The following is a 17,231-nucleotide window of genomic DNA, read 5'->3' as shown; positions in this document are numbered from 1 at the left end:
GCATCTTGTTTTTTAACAACTTCTCTCTACCATCTAATACATTGCTTATTGCTTTTAAATAAAACTAAAATGATGCAGTGGAACTGTCAGTGCTTTTAATTCAGACACAACAGGGATCTAGTGGTTATGTGAAAAATTACACAAAAAGAAAATACTCTGCAAACAGAAACATCTCAGAACCTTTCAGCTGTCCAACACTGTTTACAAAATATTTCAGTGATTAAAACATAAGGTAATTTTGCCTTTAGATTAACACATAAACAGAAAACACCTCTGAATTATTGCAGAAAAAAAAATAGATTTTAGAAGTAGGGTCTTTTTATTAAACTTTGTTGTCTGATCAGTCTGAGGTATTCTGCATAAAGATGTGTCGATACATAACATTTTTTTAATCCAAATATACTGGTGTTTTAGTGCATGTTATTCAGCATCTTCAGAGCCAAATTTACACATGAGCAAGTGGTTAAGTGCCTGTCTGGGTCTGCCTTGAGAATACTGGCTTCATTCTTCACCTGACTCGCTAATGGACTTCTGTCCCTCTTAGCCTCTTCTCCCAACACCTGTTGGCTGAGATCACTGAGATCCCGTCCACCCCTTGTGTGCCAAGGTGATGTTGAAGATTCTTAAGCTGTAGAAAAAAAAAGTATAAATATACTGGCTGAGACCTAATGGAAGAATCTCAATGCTATATGTGTCTCTGAGCACAGATCTTCCTCTAGTGACCAGAAAATGCAGATCAGACTTTTTAAAGTTCATGGTATCGTAGATATTTCAGGATGCTCTATTTAAACATTAGCTAATATTTTACATTAAATATATTTTAAAACTGGAAGGGGGAATAACCTTCCCTGTACATAAATAGAGGCTTCTCAGCAATTTATTCAGTGATTTTCACTGTGAAAACCTTAACATTCTCTGGGGAAAAGCCAGTTCATTTATACAGGAAAGCAGTGCTGCATATACTTAGCCCCACAGTCCCATGGTATTAACTTACAGCAAACCAGTTAGTAACCAATTAATTATAACCAGAGTCTGTTACTTTCCTGATGGTGATTGGATCTTCTTTCAGAGATCCTGATCACTGTGACAGGACTACAGTTTCATTCTGATGCAAATGTCATTTCATTTAATTTTGGTCAAGTGGATGCAGTTCTTCAGAAAGAGCAGCAATTCCAGGAATGATCCTCAAAGGATACATCTGACATTTTGTTGATTTCTTAATGAAGGATTTGTGAATGGCTGTCATGAAGACGTTCACTATACACACAGAGGAACCGATGAGCATCACAGTTTTTGCAAAACTCAAGGAAAAGCACAACACAAGAGTTAACAGTGTATTCAATAGAAAAAAATGGGGGGTGGGCAAAAAGAAAACCCAAACACACAAAAGATCAGTTTCAAAAGACCATACTTGCCAGCGCATCCTTCTAGTTTTGTCTTTGTGAGAGATGCAGTATGCTCAGGAGAACTTTTACTCCACTGTGCATGCACTCACACACACATTTCCCTACTGCAGCTGTGACACAGTCCATTCACAGTAGCTTTCTCCCCAGTCTGCTGTACTTTGTTATACTTCTGTTACTATTCTACTCTGTAGTGGAATCTGTTGAGATACACTTCCTATGATTATCATGAGAACTGTAAACGCACATCTGAGTGGGTCAACACTCTTCCCTTTTCTGAAATAGATTTAATCTACTCACATATTCTGGTCACAATTTCCTGAATGGGAATTGCTTCACTGCTACATGATGCTTCGAAGACTACATTATCTGTTGATACTAAATTAGTGAAATGCATTTCTCCAACTCTCATGAGAAACAGGGAGACAAGGAGCAGATGCTTGTATTAGAAGCATATAAAGATGATTTATCTTTGCAGCCTTACATGACCCATAGCACTGCATTCATGGGGAAAGTTTTTCAGTTCTGTTATTATTACACAGCAGCCACATGGGTATACCTGGAATGATGCCACATTCAACAACAGCATTATAGACATTGCATCATTTCTTCTTCTTCTGTGCTAGGGAGTCATACTTGATTCTCCGCACTTTTAACAGGAAGAACTGATATCAAACAAACTATTTTAAGCCACACTATTTTAAGTTGGTCATACATTAGAGGGCTTTAACTGATAGAATGAGAACCAAGGTTCAACTGAAAGCTCGCCAAACAAGCATGTAAAAAATATTTGTTTTCTCAGATTCTTCTAAATGCAACCTATTGACTAACCACACGGAACAGAAACTAAAAGAATGTAAAAATTATAAGATGCACACACGTGGATGTACAATACTGCAGCTATTTTCACTGGGATTACAGAATCAGCACTTGTAAAGGTATGGCATCAAAACACATTTTGAAAACCACTGAGCAGCAATTAAAATAATATAGAAGCTCACTCAGGAATTGTTGCATGTGTACATTATGTAGGAGGATTCTGGTAGTAAGTATTCTCTTAATAGTATTTAGTCTTGTGCAGGGTCATTGCAAAAAATTTGTGTTGGAAGAAGATGTCAGAAAGAGCACCACACTTTTATTTCAGTCTTTCCTTCATCTCTCCCTGCCCTTCAAAGGACTGCAGGGTTCCAGAAGGTATGTAGAGTAAGTGCACTGTCAAAATTTCATTTTTATGTGCATAAGTAGGCTTCAAAGAGTAAGATATTAAAACCAGGGAGTGTGGATTCCAGCAGGCAGGAAAATGTCTTTCACATACACTAAGTGAAGCTTAGACCAAGTGTAGATCACTTTGCAGTCAGAATGCAAGGTCTGCCATTTCTGGATCATAATCAAACTAACAATTTACAAGAAGAAATCCTCATGTTCTGCTTCTAAAAAGTGAGTAAATATATGAAGTGTTTTGATTTATTTGTATAAAACTAACAGAACTAGTTTCTTAACCAAATATCTCAAGTCTTCAGATAAAAAGGAATGCTGTAAAAATGTATTTCTGCAACAGCCATTGCCATGTGTTTTTTCTTTGCCTTCTAGGACAAGGCCAATCATGTCTGGAGGCAGCACAAGAGAATGCAGTTTGCGTTACTATCAATAGAGGAGAGATGCTCTGAGAGTGGAAATACAGGGGAAAGTGCTTTACTGAAATTCTCTTGCTTATTCTCTGTGTAACTTGCACAGGTAGTCTGTGCCTTGAAGCCTGAATGAGTATGTCAGTGTTGGCCAAAATATCGTCTATTATCTAATACACTATTATTAATAAAACATTCTGGATACAGCACCTCAGTGCCATCCTCATGTGTCATCATGCATTCCCAGACACACTGGACTTTGACTGCTACCCTGTGAAGTTCAGATCTGTTGTGGTTTTGTGATTTTTGTTGTTGGTATTCCACATCAGAACATTGTGTAAAACAGTAGGAGTTAAAGAGTTAATGTTCTGGTTCTGTGGACTGCCTTTTTTGGGCATTTTGGGTTCCCAGAGAGGAAGGGAGCAGTGGCATTCCTGGAGGACCTGGCCTACAGAGGAAGAAAGGTGAAGCTCCTGGCAGGACACCAGTGGTTCTCCTTGTTGCTTACTCGCTCTCTTGGTTTGCTGCAGAGAAAAGCACATGCTTCCCCAGCAGTCAACTAGTGTAAGATCTCATATTATGGGCACTCTTTTCTCTCTCATTTTGTTTGATTTTGTTGGATTTAATAAATTACCATTCCCCCTCAGATAGCTGCCTTTCTTCTATCTCCCTTCCCTTCTCACTATCTCCCAACTGTTCTCCCTCTCCCCCTTTCCTGGAGTGCATGGCCCACCCATGGCCGGCAGCGCTGCAAAAGGTAGGGTAGTTTTCCTTCTCTCTCTTGTCTTTTGTCTTTTTTTTCTTTTTTTTTTCTTTTTTTTTTTTTTTTTCTGGCTTGTGCTTCTGTCACGGATTCAGATCTAGAGATAACTCCGTGACAGGGTGGACAGGGGTCTGAGCAACCCGACTGAGATGTATGTGTCCCTGTTTGTTGCAGGGGAGTTGGACTAGATGGCCTTTAAGGATCCCTTCCAACTCTATATAATTCTACGATTCTATGAAATGAGTGTGAACAAGGTGAAGTTGGGGAGAGTTTGAATACTGACATAATAAGATTTATATGAGAGATTTCAAAAATAGAAAGCAGAGCTATAGGAATATACACAAATATAGGAATAGTTAATGCAACATATTGAATAGGAAAAGAGCATACTGGAGCTGGAGAACTTGATCTACAGAAAAACATATTTGAAAATCTGAAGAGTAAAAGAAGAACAGAAAGGGGAAGTTGTAAATGAAAAAGAGACTTAGAAAATAGAAATAATACAAAAATTATTATTATCAGCAGAAATCTCCCTGTTGATGTGAAAAAAAAAAAAAAGACTTATATCACTCAGTTTGAATCAACTGCTAGGCGATATATGAAAGAAAATTAGATGAGTGGCAGACCTAACCACAGTTTAAGGATAGCATTCTCTGCTAACAACCTAGTAAAAAAATTTCCTAAGATCAACCTGGCAAAATGGACTGGAAACTCTTAAGGCATGTAGTGATTGCTAGTATAGATCAATAGCTACAAGAGTTGTTTGTATACTAAATAACTACAGACAATACTAAAATTGGAGTAATCAATTATTCCCTCAACAGGATGGAGGGTGCAGAGAGACATTAACTAATTGGAGTACTGGGGACTCACCAAATACAAGAACAGGTGCCAGATTCTGCACTTGGATTGGGGCAACCCCAGGTATATGCACAGACTGTAAAGTAGCCCCATAGGAAGGGTTCTGGGGGTTCTGGTTGACAGCAAGTTGAGGTCCCTCATGCCCAGCAGTGCTAGATGGTTGAGGGAAGGGAGTGTCCAACTTCTCCATTCTGCAGCTGTGTCACCTTGAGCACTATGTGCAAGTTTGGGTGCCACAATATAAGAAGGACATAAAGCTATCAGACTGTCCAAAGAAGGGCTACAGAGATGGAGGAGGATTTAGAGAACATAATGTATGGGGAGAAGCTAAGGTCCCTTCGTTTGTTCAGTCTTGAGAACACTGAGGGGATACAGCATACAGCTCCTCACAGGTAGTAGAGGGGCTGTGCTGAGTTATACTCTTTGGTGACAGCAACAAGACCAGAGAGAAAGGCATGGAGCTGTGTCAGGAGGGGGTCAGGTGGAGGCTAGGAAAAGGTCCTTCATTAGGGGGTGGTGGGCATGGAACAAGCTCCCTAGGGCAGTGGGTATGACCCCAAGTTACTGGAGCTCAAGTAGCATTTAGACAACATACGCATGAGTTTTCGGTGGTTCCATATGGAATCCGGAGTTGGACTCAGTGCTTTTTGCAGGTTCCTTCCAAATCAAGATATTCTATCCCTCTATAATTCTATGATACAACAGCCCCAGAGAACAGCTTTGTGTAAATAAAGCAACTTATGTGTACTGAATGCAATAAGGACAGGTTTCTCTTTAACTGTCAACTGTCAACCGTTAATGGGATGGTTCAGCCTGGTTCTGTGACTAGTGGGGTGGAGGGACCCACAGAACGATGTCCCAGTGTTGGGGAACAAGATTAACTGAAGGATGGAAATTAACTGAATGGAACTGAGTTATTGCACAAGAGCTGTCAGCAAGATAGGACTTTGGGGGTGGGTAGGGGCAGGTGCACATGGAATTGAGTAAATGGGTGTACAGGACGTGCTTGCACAGAAGCCATGCTGCTATATAAGCAGTGTGGTTCAACAGTAAATTTGAGAACTGACTCCACAGCATCCATGTTTGTGTCTCTCTCTGGACAGAGTTCATTCCAGACGGGTTCCAGCCCAGGGTCAATTGCTGGAAATAACAAATGGTAACCCCACTGTGACTGTAGTGATAGCAGACATGATAAGCAGTGTAAAGGATAGTGTGCCAGTGTGAGCAGGGCTCGGGGTAATCCAGGCCTAACCATGTTGACAGCATCCATCGAGGATACAGTTAAGGTACTGAAGGTGCTTGCTTGGGAGGTAGAGGTTTTGCTCTCCTCCAGCAGCACAGGGGGGCTCATCCAATGGATGTTTCAAAAGGTCTTATTGGGATCTGCCGCACAGGCTATGAACTTGGAGAAAGTCCAGGCAGCAGGGACGGAGTTGTTGTTTTCTGCTGAGGCAGGGAGCAAGACAGTGCTCCAACATATTCTGACATGGGGGATTTTATGTTCTTACCTCCAAAAGATTCAGGAGGTGCAGGGTGTGTGGGCAGCTACAGTAGAGGCTATATGCGGGTCCCCTAGCGCAGTGGACTAGAATAAACTGAGGGATAACATAGAGGTGGTTTCAGCTGAGCTGCCAGTCCAGTGGGATGGAGCGGCAGAGTTGGGCTTTCCTGATTAGTGACAGGTAACCCTCGGGCTCTGTTTACAGATGATAACCCATATGCTCCAGGGATCATTCTGGGTCTCCCACCGCTGTGCCCCTCTGTCACCCTCTTCTGGCGGATATCAGCATGCCTATGACTGGGGACCCTCCCCAGGGGATGGGTGGATCCAGAGGAGAGAGGCACAGGGAAGGGAGGAGACAGAGGACCTGCTGTCTTGAATACTAAAAGAAGTGTGACACATTTCAATCAGTTCTAATACATTGGTTCAAGCTATGGAGAAGAGGAATGAGCACGGTCAGGGTGCTACTCCAAGAGACCCAAGAGGCCATTGGCGGTTGATAATGAAAAACTGTTCTCTCAAAGGGGACATGTTCTTGAGCTTGGTGGATGATGCTGAGCTGTAGATATGTCCAGTGTCTCAAGATCGTCAGGGACTGGCCCTATGTGGGTTCCAGCACAATATGTTTGGCCTCATATCAAAGCAGAAAATAGCATCCAGCCTTCATAGTGACTGGGACTGTGTGCTTCTTACTTACTGGTATTGCTTTGTAATTTGTTATATTACAAATAACACTAGTATTGGTATGACATAGTGGGTGATTTTTCCTGTGTTACCAATGCATTCTCAAGAATTAGAATTATTAGGCATTATCTGTGTTGTTGTGTGCTTCTATTTTAGTAATAGATCGTATGCGAATTAAACAGGATTTGATGTTACCAATGCTGGAATCTATGGGAATAGCTCCTTTGATGTATTAGTAATGTTCAGTTATCATGCTACTAGTCTATCAATTAGCCTTTTCTTAAATTGCAAAGATGAAACCTGGAAAGGTATCCCAGGCAAAGGGATGACCCTGTCTTATGGAATGATTAACTCTCTTCTATCCCACTAATGAGCATTTTTAAAATATGATCATGCATTACTTTAGAGAAAGATGCATGCTAAGAGAGCTAACCTTGCTAGTTCATTCTGTTTTCCAAGCAGGTGTTCCACTTGGGCTCTGTATCACTCACTGGCCACACGGATATGGCATTCAGATGGAAAATACCCTTCAGACCCTGAGAGGAATAAAAACAAGAGAGAATCTGTGGTGGGTGAGAGAGGAAAAGTGCACTTTGAAGCAGGGGATGCCATGCTGGCATTGCCTATCACATCCACTGCCAGCACATTCCTTTTTTCTCCTTTTCCACAGTTTTGCTGTTTCCCAAGGGTCAATAAGTAATAATGCCCCTCATGATACTCTATAATCATCTGTTAGGCCAAAGGCATGGTTGTAAGCACTCTAAAAGCATTTGCTGTACAAATGTTAGTGAGATCATCCAAAATCAATATATCGGAGTATATGAAAGTTGAAGTCTTTCTTCTAACCAGTTACAGATTAACACAGAATGTGGACTTATTTCCAGGTTGCAGCAAAAACGTCCCTGAATTTCTGAAAACTGGGTTCTCTCTTGATGGAGAGCTTTGGGATAAAATTGACATAAAACTCTTGGAGGTTTCTATTACTGGGGACAGAAAAGCTGCTAAACTTTTGTCTGTTTGGCACCAAGTAGTGGAAGGGCTAAAACAAATTCAACAAGGAAGAATTTCTTCTGACTGTTCTCTGTTGCCCTCCCTCCCACACCCACCACGGCCCCTCGGTGCAGAGGGCAGGCCCTGCCCGGAGGCGGTCCGAGACTCCGGCCCCCCAACAGGCTGGGGAGAAATCACGACCAGCCCCCTGTCCTTCCCCCGCACGGCCGCCCTACATTCCAACCTCGACTCTAGCTGAGTCGCTCCCATTCTCCGCCCTGCCCACGTCGCTCGCCGTGACGCTGCCGCCCTCCTCCGCGTCTGCGTCAGCTGCTGCTGTGTCCCTGCAGCGTGCGTGTAACTTGGTTAAAGACAGGGGCGGGTTGGAACCAGAGGAGCTTTTTGATCCTGGTCCAGTAGATCTGGAGGACAAGCCGATCATTTTCCTTCATGATAATAATTTGAAGGATGCAGGAAAGAAGGATTTTTCTACAGCGTACCTGGGTGCTTGGGAGCAGTGCAGAGGAGATACAATATTATAGGGTGATGCTGATACTTTGTGGGCTTTATCTGTGCTATATTATCCAAATCAACCCCTTTCCTCCTCTCCCCGCCCCCTCCCAGTGGGAATTCATGCCTTATGAGGCAGTAAAGGAGCTAAGGAAGTCAGTGAGAGACTATGGAATTCAGTCTGCCTTTACATACAATCTTTTGGTTGCAGTTGGTGACAGTTATGTTATGACCCCTCATGACTGGAAAATCTTGTTAAGAACGATCTCATCTCCCATGCAGTACACCGCATTTATGACTGAATACCGAGATCAGGCTACCATCCAGGCTATGAATAATTTGACTAACTTAAATCATATTGGCATGGAGGAATTCATGGGAGAGGGGTGTCTGGGCAACACCTTAGGCCCAGGCACAGATGGACAGGTAGTGCCTTGAACAAGTTAAGACTGGTGTTGTGTGCTATTCCTTGGACACCTGATACTAATGTGTCTAATGCCTCAATTATATCAGTCAAGCAGGAGGCTGCCGAGCCTGACATTAAATTTCTTGACCATTTACAAAATACTCTAGAGAGACAAGTAGGAAATCAGGCTGCCCGAGATGCTTTGCTTAAGCAATTAGCAGTAGAAAACACAAATGTGGACTGTCAAAAGGTTTTACAATCGTTAAAGAATGCAGATCCATCCATTACTGACAGGATTAAAGCCTGTCAAGATGTACGCACAGAAAGTCATAAAATGGCCTTGCTAGCAGATATGCTGGCAGCCCAATTCGATGCAGGAACAGCATGAAGTATAACAACTGTGGGGAACCCAGTCATGTACAAAGGGACTGTAAAAATCCCAAGCAAGAAAATAAAAATGCTCATGCAAATTGACCCTGTCCCCAGTGCAGGAGGGGGCTACATGGGGCAAAAGAATGCCAGTCCAAACTCCCTGTTGCTGCACAGCCCTGTGATCTGCCATGAAATGGGAAGACCATGCGCTATGACAGTGAATATGGTCCCGAATCAGCCAGCCACTGCCTGGCCAGCTCACTCAAACCAGCCACCCTATGCAGTGCAGGAGTGGATTTGGCCACCGCCCAGTCAGTGCCGCTGACTGATAGCACTGTGACTCTCAAGCAGTATGGCGCAACAGTAAATCTGAGAGCTGACTCCATGGCATCCATGTTTGTGTCTCTCTCAGGATGGGGTCCATTCCAGACAGGGTCAGGCTTGGGGTCAATTGTTGGAAACGACCCACCAGTAAAGGGGGAAAGGAAATATGGTAGGGAGATGAGCCTAAAGAAAAAAAAAAAAAAAAAAAAAAAGTGGCAATGACCTGAGAAGAAACAAACCAATTTACTAAATATGATATTGGAATGCAAGATAACACAAAATAATGCAATATAATTGGAAGTGAGGCGAATAAATAAAATAGGAGTGTCCAAAAACTGAAGGCCTTACTCTAATGCTGAAGGTGAGATGGCTAGGAAGCACACAGAGTACAGAGATTAGCAGAAGGGGAAAAAAGAGGACATCTCATGACCTTCAAAAAGTTTTATCTTTCCCTCTGAATGGAAAACAGAAATGAAGAGTCCTCTGGAGTATATAGTTCTTTTTCCCTTCTGAAACAGGTATACCCAGAACTACTGATAATCTACAGAACTGGTGCATTAACTCTTTAACTCCCAGTGCACTACATGATGTTATGAAGTAGAATGCCAATAACAAAAACCATAAAACCATGACTCCATCCATGGAAATGTGGCAGACAGTCCAGAAGAGGCAGTAGTGTGCCCCTAAGAATATGACTAGCAGAGCTAGTCATCTAGGAGTGTCCCATGCCAGAGAAACAATGCTTCCAGTAACCAAGCTATGTTGTGGATGTTACTACGCAGCACAGACTTACACTCCATATACAGACCCAAAAGGATCAGTAAAAAAATACACTCAAATCTTTAAAGCAATTTGATATTATTTTATACACAGATGTGGAATCATGTGGGTATGCATACATTGTTTTGGGCAGCCTCAATCACCTAAAGGTCTTCTTCTGCCATCCATCAATGCCATTCCATCTAATGACACCATTTGAGGCACATGGTACTCTCAAACTGATCCTCAGTTTAATCTGCAGACTATTGTAATATGGCCATTATTTACTGGAATGTTTCAATCGTTGAATAGGAAAAAATACACCAGTAGCTCCTAAGAAGCTCTCAGGTTCTGATTCAAAGAAGTGGCACAAAAGGATTCTAGGGAACTTCTTGTTTCATCAAATAATAACAGCTCTTAAGAATGCTATGTAGTATGAGAGGATTTTTTCTTTAGTACAAGGGAAAATATATGTTGAAGAGAGAGAGACGTGGGACCATTACGGGGTTTCTGAGAGAGGTCAAGGATTCTTTTCTGAACAATACTTGTTTTATAATTCCTTAATTGTAATTTTGAGTCATTATTATAACGTCAATACAGATGTCTGTTTTTCGACATTTCTGAGCATTCTCAACCCTTATTATTCTCAATGGGGATCAGAATGCTCAATGGCTTTGAAAACTGGGTCCATTACCTTCTTAAAAAGTACAGAATTTCTTCTATTCCCTTCTTCCACTTCTCTTTTAATTTCTTACACTCGGTCCAAGCATAAAACATGTAATCATAAAATATCTTAGGTTGGAAGGGACCCCAAAAATCATCAAGTTCCAACCCCTCTGCCACAGGCAGAGCCACCAACCTCCAGATCTGGTACTAGTCCAGCTTGCCCAGGGCCCCATCTAACCTGGTCTTGAACACCTTCAAAGACAAGGCATCCACAATCTCTCTGGGCAGCATGCTCCAGCATTTCAACCACTCTGTAAAGAACTTCCACGACATCCCATATTGAATCAAAGAGCATAAGATCACAGAGACCACTAGCATTTTCATGTCTCAACTGGCCTACTTACACATAATATACTACATATTACATATTATGTGTAACTCCCTGCATGTTCAGATGCAAGCCCAGGTGCAGATTAGCCTGGCACACTACTAATATATAGAAGGGCCTCTGTATTATGTTCTTTTCCACCTATGGCCACCTCACATGGCCACTGTGAAAATGGCAAACTGTCTGATGAGGGGTCCTAGTCTTCTCAAGCAGATATTGGAGAATGTATATGTAGCCTTAATCCAGGCTGCCTGCATTTGCATGTATGCTATGATAAAGAGAATCTTAAATCTCTTTCTTTATGACCCAGGTTGCATGGACTGCTGAGGTCTAACCAAATTGTCCAGATTTTTGCAGTGTTAAGAGAATAGGTGTCAGATTTTCACAATTAAGTCCCACATATCCTGCTATGATTTTCCTTTGTGACTCCTGACATGCCGTGTCAGTGGTAACTTTGTCCTTCCTGGTCAGTGCCCAGATGTAATCAGTCATACAGTCCCTTCACATGGAGCAGACCGGTGCTTACGAGTCTCAGTATGCAACTTGGATTGTGCTTTCCAGGATAAGCTTTGACAGAATTTCAGAGTTGCATTAATGGAAAGATCAGTGGTGAACTGAGAGAACTTGACATAGGACAAAACTTCAGTGTCTTTAAGCATGGAGTACCACAGAACTCTGATTCATGGACTCCTCATGGAGTTCAGCAGAGAAGACTAAATGTCAAGGCCTTGGGGCAGGCCATCCTAATGGCCCAGCCACTCACAGCTGGCATACCTATTCACAGTCCCTGCCTGGGCCAGCGACCACATTTTAGTCTGAGCTGAGCACCTCACCTCACCCTGGGCTCAGTCAGGCTGCAGAGATCCAGCTCCAGCTCCATTTCCCAATATCCCCTGGCTGTGCCTGGGGTGGTGGTGGTGGTCACACAGTGGGTGGGGCCCTATGACCAGCCCTGTTCAGATCTATGGATGAGGGTCTGGCAGCATGAGGCAGTCCTTGTCCAGGTTCCCAAACACTGAAACAGTTATGGCCACAGTTACCTGCCTGAACAGCTGTCATAGACCCTTAGAAAGGAGATTATCAACTAAGCCATAGACTGACCTGGAGGAGGTAAACACTTCCAGGAAAACAATAAAACAGAGAGCTGTGGACAGCTTAATTCAGCAGGGCTGAAGTAGGGCTGGAAAATCAGTGCCCCCAGTACCATGACACTTCAATACTGCCCATTAAGCATCATTATTACACAGAGCCCGTTCTTTCAGCATTGCAAAACAGATTATTCACCTTTTCAGTAGGAGTTCAGGTGGAAACTTACCTTGTTTTCTGCTTCTTTGCTGTGCCAGAAAAGGACCATTTCCAGCAACAAGTACCAGGAACCCAGATGTTGTCATATTTATTCTGTGGTTTTTTTCCTCTCCCCAGTGCATCAAGATGCTTGATCTAAATGGCTGCATCCTTCCCTGATGCAAAGCAGTGATGCTTCAGTGAATGAAGCCTGTCACTCTGCATGATGGCACACAGCAGACAGGGATCTAGCAGACATTTTCTAAGCATTTTTATTTCAATCTGCAATCCACATATTCAAGGATTCAAGTTTGCTGATTTCATGCACTTTTTGAAAGAACGTTCACTGGATAAAATTTGTACAAAAATAATAAACAAAGAACACTTCCTGCTTCTTCGGAATGGTACTTTGCTACTTTGCTACTCTGCTGTTCTGAATACAGGAATTATTAACCAAAAAAAAAAAAAAAAAAAAAAAAGAGTGTTAATTCTGTATTCTGTGGATGTGCCAATTTTTGGGGGGGAATGCTATGCAGTAATACACCCCTGCTGATTCAGTTTGAGACAGTTATAAAGCTCCTCCTCTATCTATCACAAGTCCATGGGACCAGAGGGGCTCCATCCTAAGGTGCTGTGGGAGTTGGTGGGGGTGACTCTCCAACATCTATCAGTGTCCAGAGGATTGGAGGCTTGCCAATGTGACTCTCATCTACAAGAAAGGCTGTAAGGAGGATCCAGGGAACTGCAGACCTGTCAGTCTGACCTTGGTATCAGGGAAAGTTATGGAGAAAATCATCTTGGGTGAGATCACACAGTACATGCGTAGCATTCAGGAGATCAGGCCCAGCCAGCATGGGTTCATAAAGGGCAAGTCATGCTTAACCAACCTCATCTCCTATGACTGGGTGACCAGACTGGTACACGAGGGAAAGGCTGTTGATGTAGTCTCCCTGGACTTGAGCAAAGCCTTTGACACAGTCTCTCACAGTATTCTCCTGGGGAAACTGGCTGCCTGCGGCCTGGACAGGGCACTCTTCTTTGGGTAAGGAACTGGCTAGAGGGCCAAGCCCAACAGGTAGTGGTTAATGGAGTTAAGTCCAGCTGCTGATCTGTTACAAGTGGTGTCCCCCAGGGGTTGATACTAGGGCCCATCTTGTTTAACATCTTCATTGATGACCTAGATGAGGGGATTGAGTGTGCCCTCAGTAACTCTGCAGATGACACCAAGCTGGGAAGTAGTGTCGATCTACCCGAGGGTAGGGAGGCCCTTCAGAGGGATCTAGATAAGCTGGATTGCTGGGCTGAGGTGAATGGGATGAGGTTCAACAAGACCGAGTGCCAGGTCCTGCACTTTGGCCACAGCAACCCCATTCAGTTCTGTAGGCCTGGGGCTAAGTGGCTGGATGATTGCGAAGAGGAAAGGGACCTGGGGGTGCTGGTTGATGCTTGGCTGAACATGAGCTGACAGTGTGCTTAGATGGCCAAGAGGGCCAACAGCATCCTGGACTGTATTAGAAATAGTGTGGCCAGCAGGAGCAAGGAAGTAATCATCCACCTGTACTCAGCACTGGTGGAGCTGCACCTCAAGTATTGTGTTCAGTTTTGGTCTCCTCACTACAAGAAAGACATTGAGACATTGGTCTCTTCTCCCAGGCAAAAAACAACCCGAGGAAAAGGCTGCAAATTATACCAGAAGAGGTTTAGACAGTTTTCTCTCAGAGAGTGGTTAGGCACTGGAATGGCTTCCCAGGGAGGTGGTGGAGTCACCATCCCTGGCAGTGTTCAAGAGGCACCTGAGTGAGCTACGAGATATGGTATAGTGGCTTGTGGTAGCAATGGTGATAGGAGAATGGTTGGACCAGATGATCTTGTAGGTCCTTTCCAACCTTGAGATTCTATGATTCTATGATTCCTTTAAAAACAAGACTTTCACTTGAATGAAAACTCTTGCCTGACAAAAAACTGTCTATGAATTTCCATCCTCATGGGCAAATGGGTTAATCTGCTCATCTGCTTGCTTACATTCCTTGGTAATTAAAATTTAGTTCTTTACCATATTATCCATTAAAAAAAACAAGTTTCTGTTTTAATGACTTAGTAGTCCTTGGCTAGTCTGAAAGGAATTCAGTTAGTTTTGGTTATTTTTCTCTCAAACAGCAAAATCCCTACATTATGCTGCTTTTGCCAACAACCGAATTTTACTATTTTTTCATACATGTCCTTCTGTTTTTAACTGCAATTTTTTTAAGATTGCTCCACTCACATTTTGTTTACATATTAAAGCAATCAAATAAAAAATAGATGATTGAATTTCCAAGTGATGAATAAGTACTTCAGGAGCATCAGGAAATGAAATCAGTGACAGATCTGCGTAAGGATTCCTAACTAAGGCATCAGCAATACAAGGCACTAATGTTTTTTAATGTTGATAAGCCAAAAGACCCTAAGTTTTATAAGATCTAAAACAGTTAACGTTTTCTTCTGGTACCTGAGAAAGACATTATTAGTCATGTCACATGTGTTTCTGTATAAAAACCACGATCTTCTGTGTGAGGGTGGTTTAGCTTGTGTGGCAGTTACCACATTTATTTTATTCCTCTAACTATTTGTAAATAGAAGTCCCAAAACTGCTTTTATAACTTACAAGCCTGTGCTGAAAACCCTTTAAAGTAAATGATACATGTGTCTCTCATTGAGTGAGTTGAATCAGAAACCACTTCTGAATAATAGAACTTAATTATGAATTCTCCATTTAACACAGATGACCGAGAAACAAAGTCATCAGCTTCCACAGTGTGCTGAGAGACTCCAGACTGATCACACAGCTTGGCTAGGTCACTTCCAAGTCCATTGCTTTGCCTGAGCCACTTCTCAGAGTTCTGAATCTTCCTATTCCACATTCATATTAAATTCCAGCCCTTCCCCCCCCCCCCCCCCCCCCCCCCCCCGAAAAGTGATCAGTTTTTCTGTGTCTGCAGAAGCAATGTTTATGCTGTCACCTATGTGACTGTCCTTTTAGCCAAGACCATGAGTTTTTTTTTAAAAAAAGAGGAAAGAAAACAGACAGGATCCACTCCACTCTAGTTGTGGGGATGGAAGTGTGCTGCCCCAGGAGTTTCTGTTCCATGCTGCATTTGCCACTAGGGTTAAGAGTCATCAGAACTGTACCTGTGTGTGCATTTAACCATTTTCTACTTTTCTCTCCTGCAACATGTTCCTCAGTTCAACACTATCCTTTTCGAAATTTGTTTCCTTTTGTATTAAACTGTCTATCTCCACTGTGTTTTTCCTCACACTAGTGATCAGGCCCAGCCAACTTGCACTTTCTCTGCCCAGAAAACTTTTATAACCATCCTGTCATCTTGTGTGCTCTTTTCTGTAGTTCATTATAGCACGTTATATCATATTACAGGTTTAATTATGAGGCAAAGCAACCAGAGATAAGCTCTGATTTTCATTTTTTAACTTCATCATTCCTAACATTTAGTTTCCCAGTTACAATTAATGAGTGTACAGTGTTTTCAAGTAACTATCCACAATTACACCCCTCCTGTAACACTTCAGACAAATTTGTGCATGTGTAAGTACAGTTGTTTTTTCCTACATTTCACTTATCAGCCTGGAACTGAACACATCACTTTATCATAAGGTCACTCTGGACCTTTGGGGTCTGGCAATTTTTGCTGTTGACTACCCCCAATAACATCAGCAAATGCTGCTCTCCCATTATGTATCCTATTCACCCAGTTACTCATGAATTTCCAGGTCAGAACAGACTCCACATTGCTGGGCAATACGGAGGCTAAACTCCTGTTGCTATGAAAATTGGCCATTGTTCCTTGCCATTACATTCTGTTTCTTACCCGATTGCTAATGAAATGCCATTTCTTTTAAGAGTGCTTCAACAAGTTTGAGAGCTTCTTGGAAAACTGACTGTTTGTAAGCATGCCTTTCAGGCTGTTGCACAATGTTCATAAATGAACCAGAGGGCTGTGCTGAGCTCCTAGAGGGTTGCTGTGGATTGCTGCTGGGACATGCAGTGCTTCCTGAGGAAAACCCCTGACAGCATCTGCTTGAGGACCTTTCTCCACTCATTACTTCTGGGAGGCTCCTCCAGCCTGCACTGCCTCCCTGTCTTCCAGAGAGGAGAGCTGGGGTATAATGTCCTCTGTGCTCACTGCCAGGATCATACTATTCAAGGTGCTTCATTGGCAGAAGAAGGGCTTGGGATGTCAAACATCAGCATTCTCATAAGTGATACCTGGTCTGCACCACATACACAACAACACTTCCCACACACAGTGCTCTGCAGTGAAAGGCAGTTTCCTTGTCCTGTGGTGGGTCCTGGCTATTCACAGGGCCAGATGAAGAGCCTCACCAAATCCACTGCAGACAGCAGGGTATGGCTTGGCACCCCCTGGCACTGTTGCCAAAAGAATCTTTCAAAAGAAACAGCAATGCTGTTCCTTCTATCTCCTCCCTCAAAGTATAAGAAAGGTACTAAAGGAAATACAAAGATACAGAGAAAGGGACAAGGAATAGTAGCAGATCTGAGAGCAAGGCGAAGAGGTCTTTACCAAAAAAAACATCTCTGCCAGAACTGGGCTTTGCAGCATGTGGAAACTGGCTGCCATGGGGACTGCAGAATACCCTGGGGTTGTTTGGAGGGAAACTGCTGGACACGGCTTTTTCATG

At 42.8% G+C, this 17,231-nt stretch overlaps 1 long non-coding RNA gene across 1 annotated transcript; it reads right to left on the bottom strand.

Annotated features, from left to right (window-relative positions):
• Window positions 1-298: 298 nt before the first annotated feature.
• LOC146753907 (uncharacterized) lies at window positions 299-8,186 on the bottom strand. Its single transcript, XR_014939422.1, has 3 exons — window positions 8,072-8,186; window positions 7,271-7,373; window positions 299-628 (listed from the first exon to the last, which is right to left on the bottom strand). It is a non-coding gene; the product is annotated as an uncharacterized LOC146753907 (long non-coding RNA).
• Window positions 8,187-17,231: the final 9,045 nt, after the last annotated feature.

This window comes from Coturnix japonica, chromosome Z (assembly GCF_054131305.1).
Source record: "Coturnix japonica strain WE chromosome Z, WE-NBRP24, whole genome shotgun sequence".
Classification (NCBI taxonomy): domain Eukaryota; kingdom Metazoa; phylum Chordata; class Aves; order Galliformes; family Phasianidae; genus Coturnix; species Coturnix japonica.
This window is presented reverse-complemented; position numbering and strand designations above follow the sequence as displayed.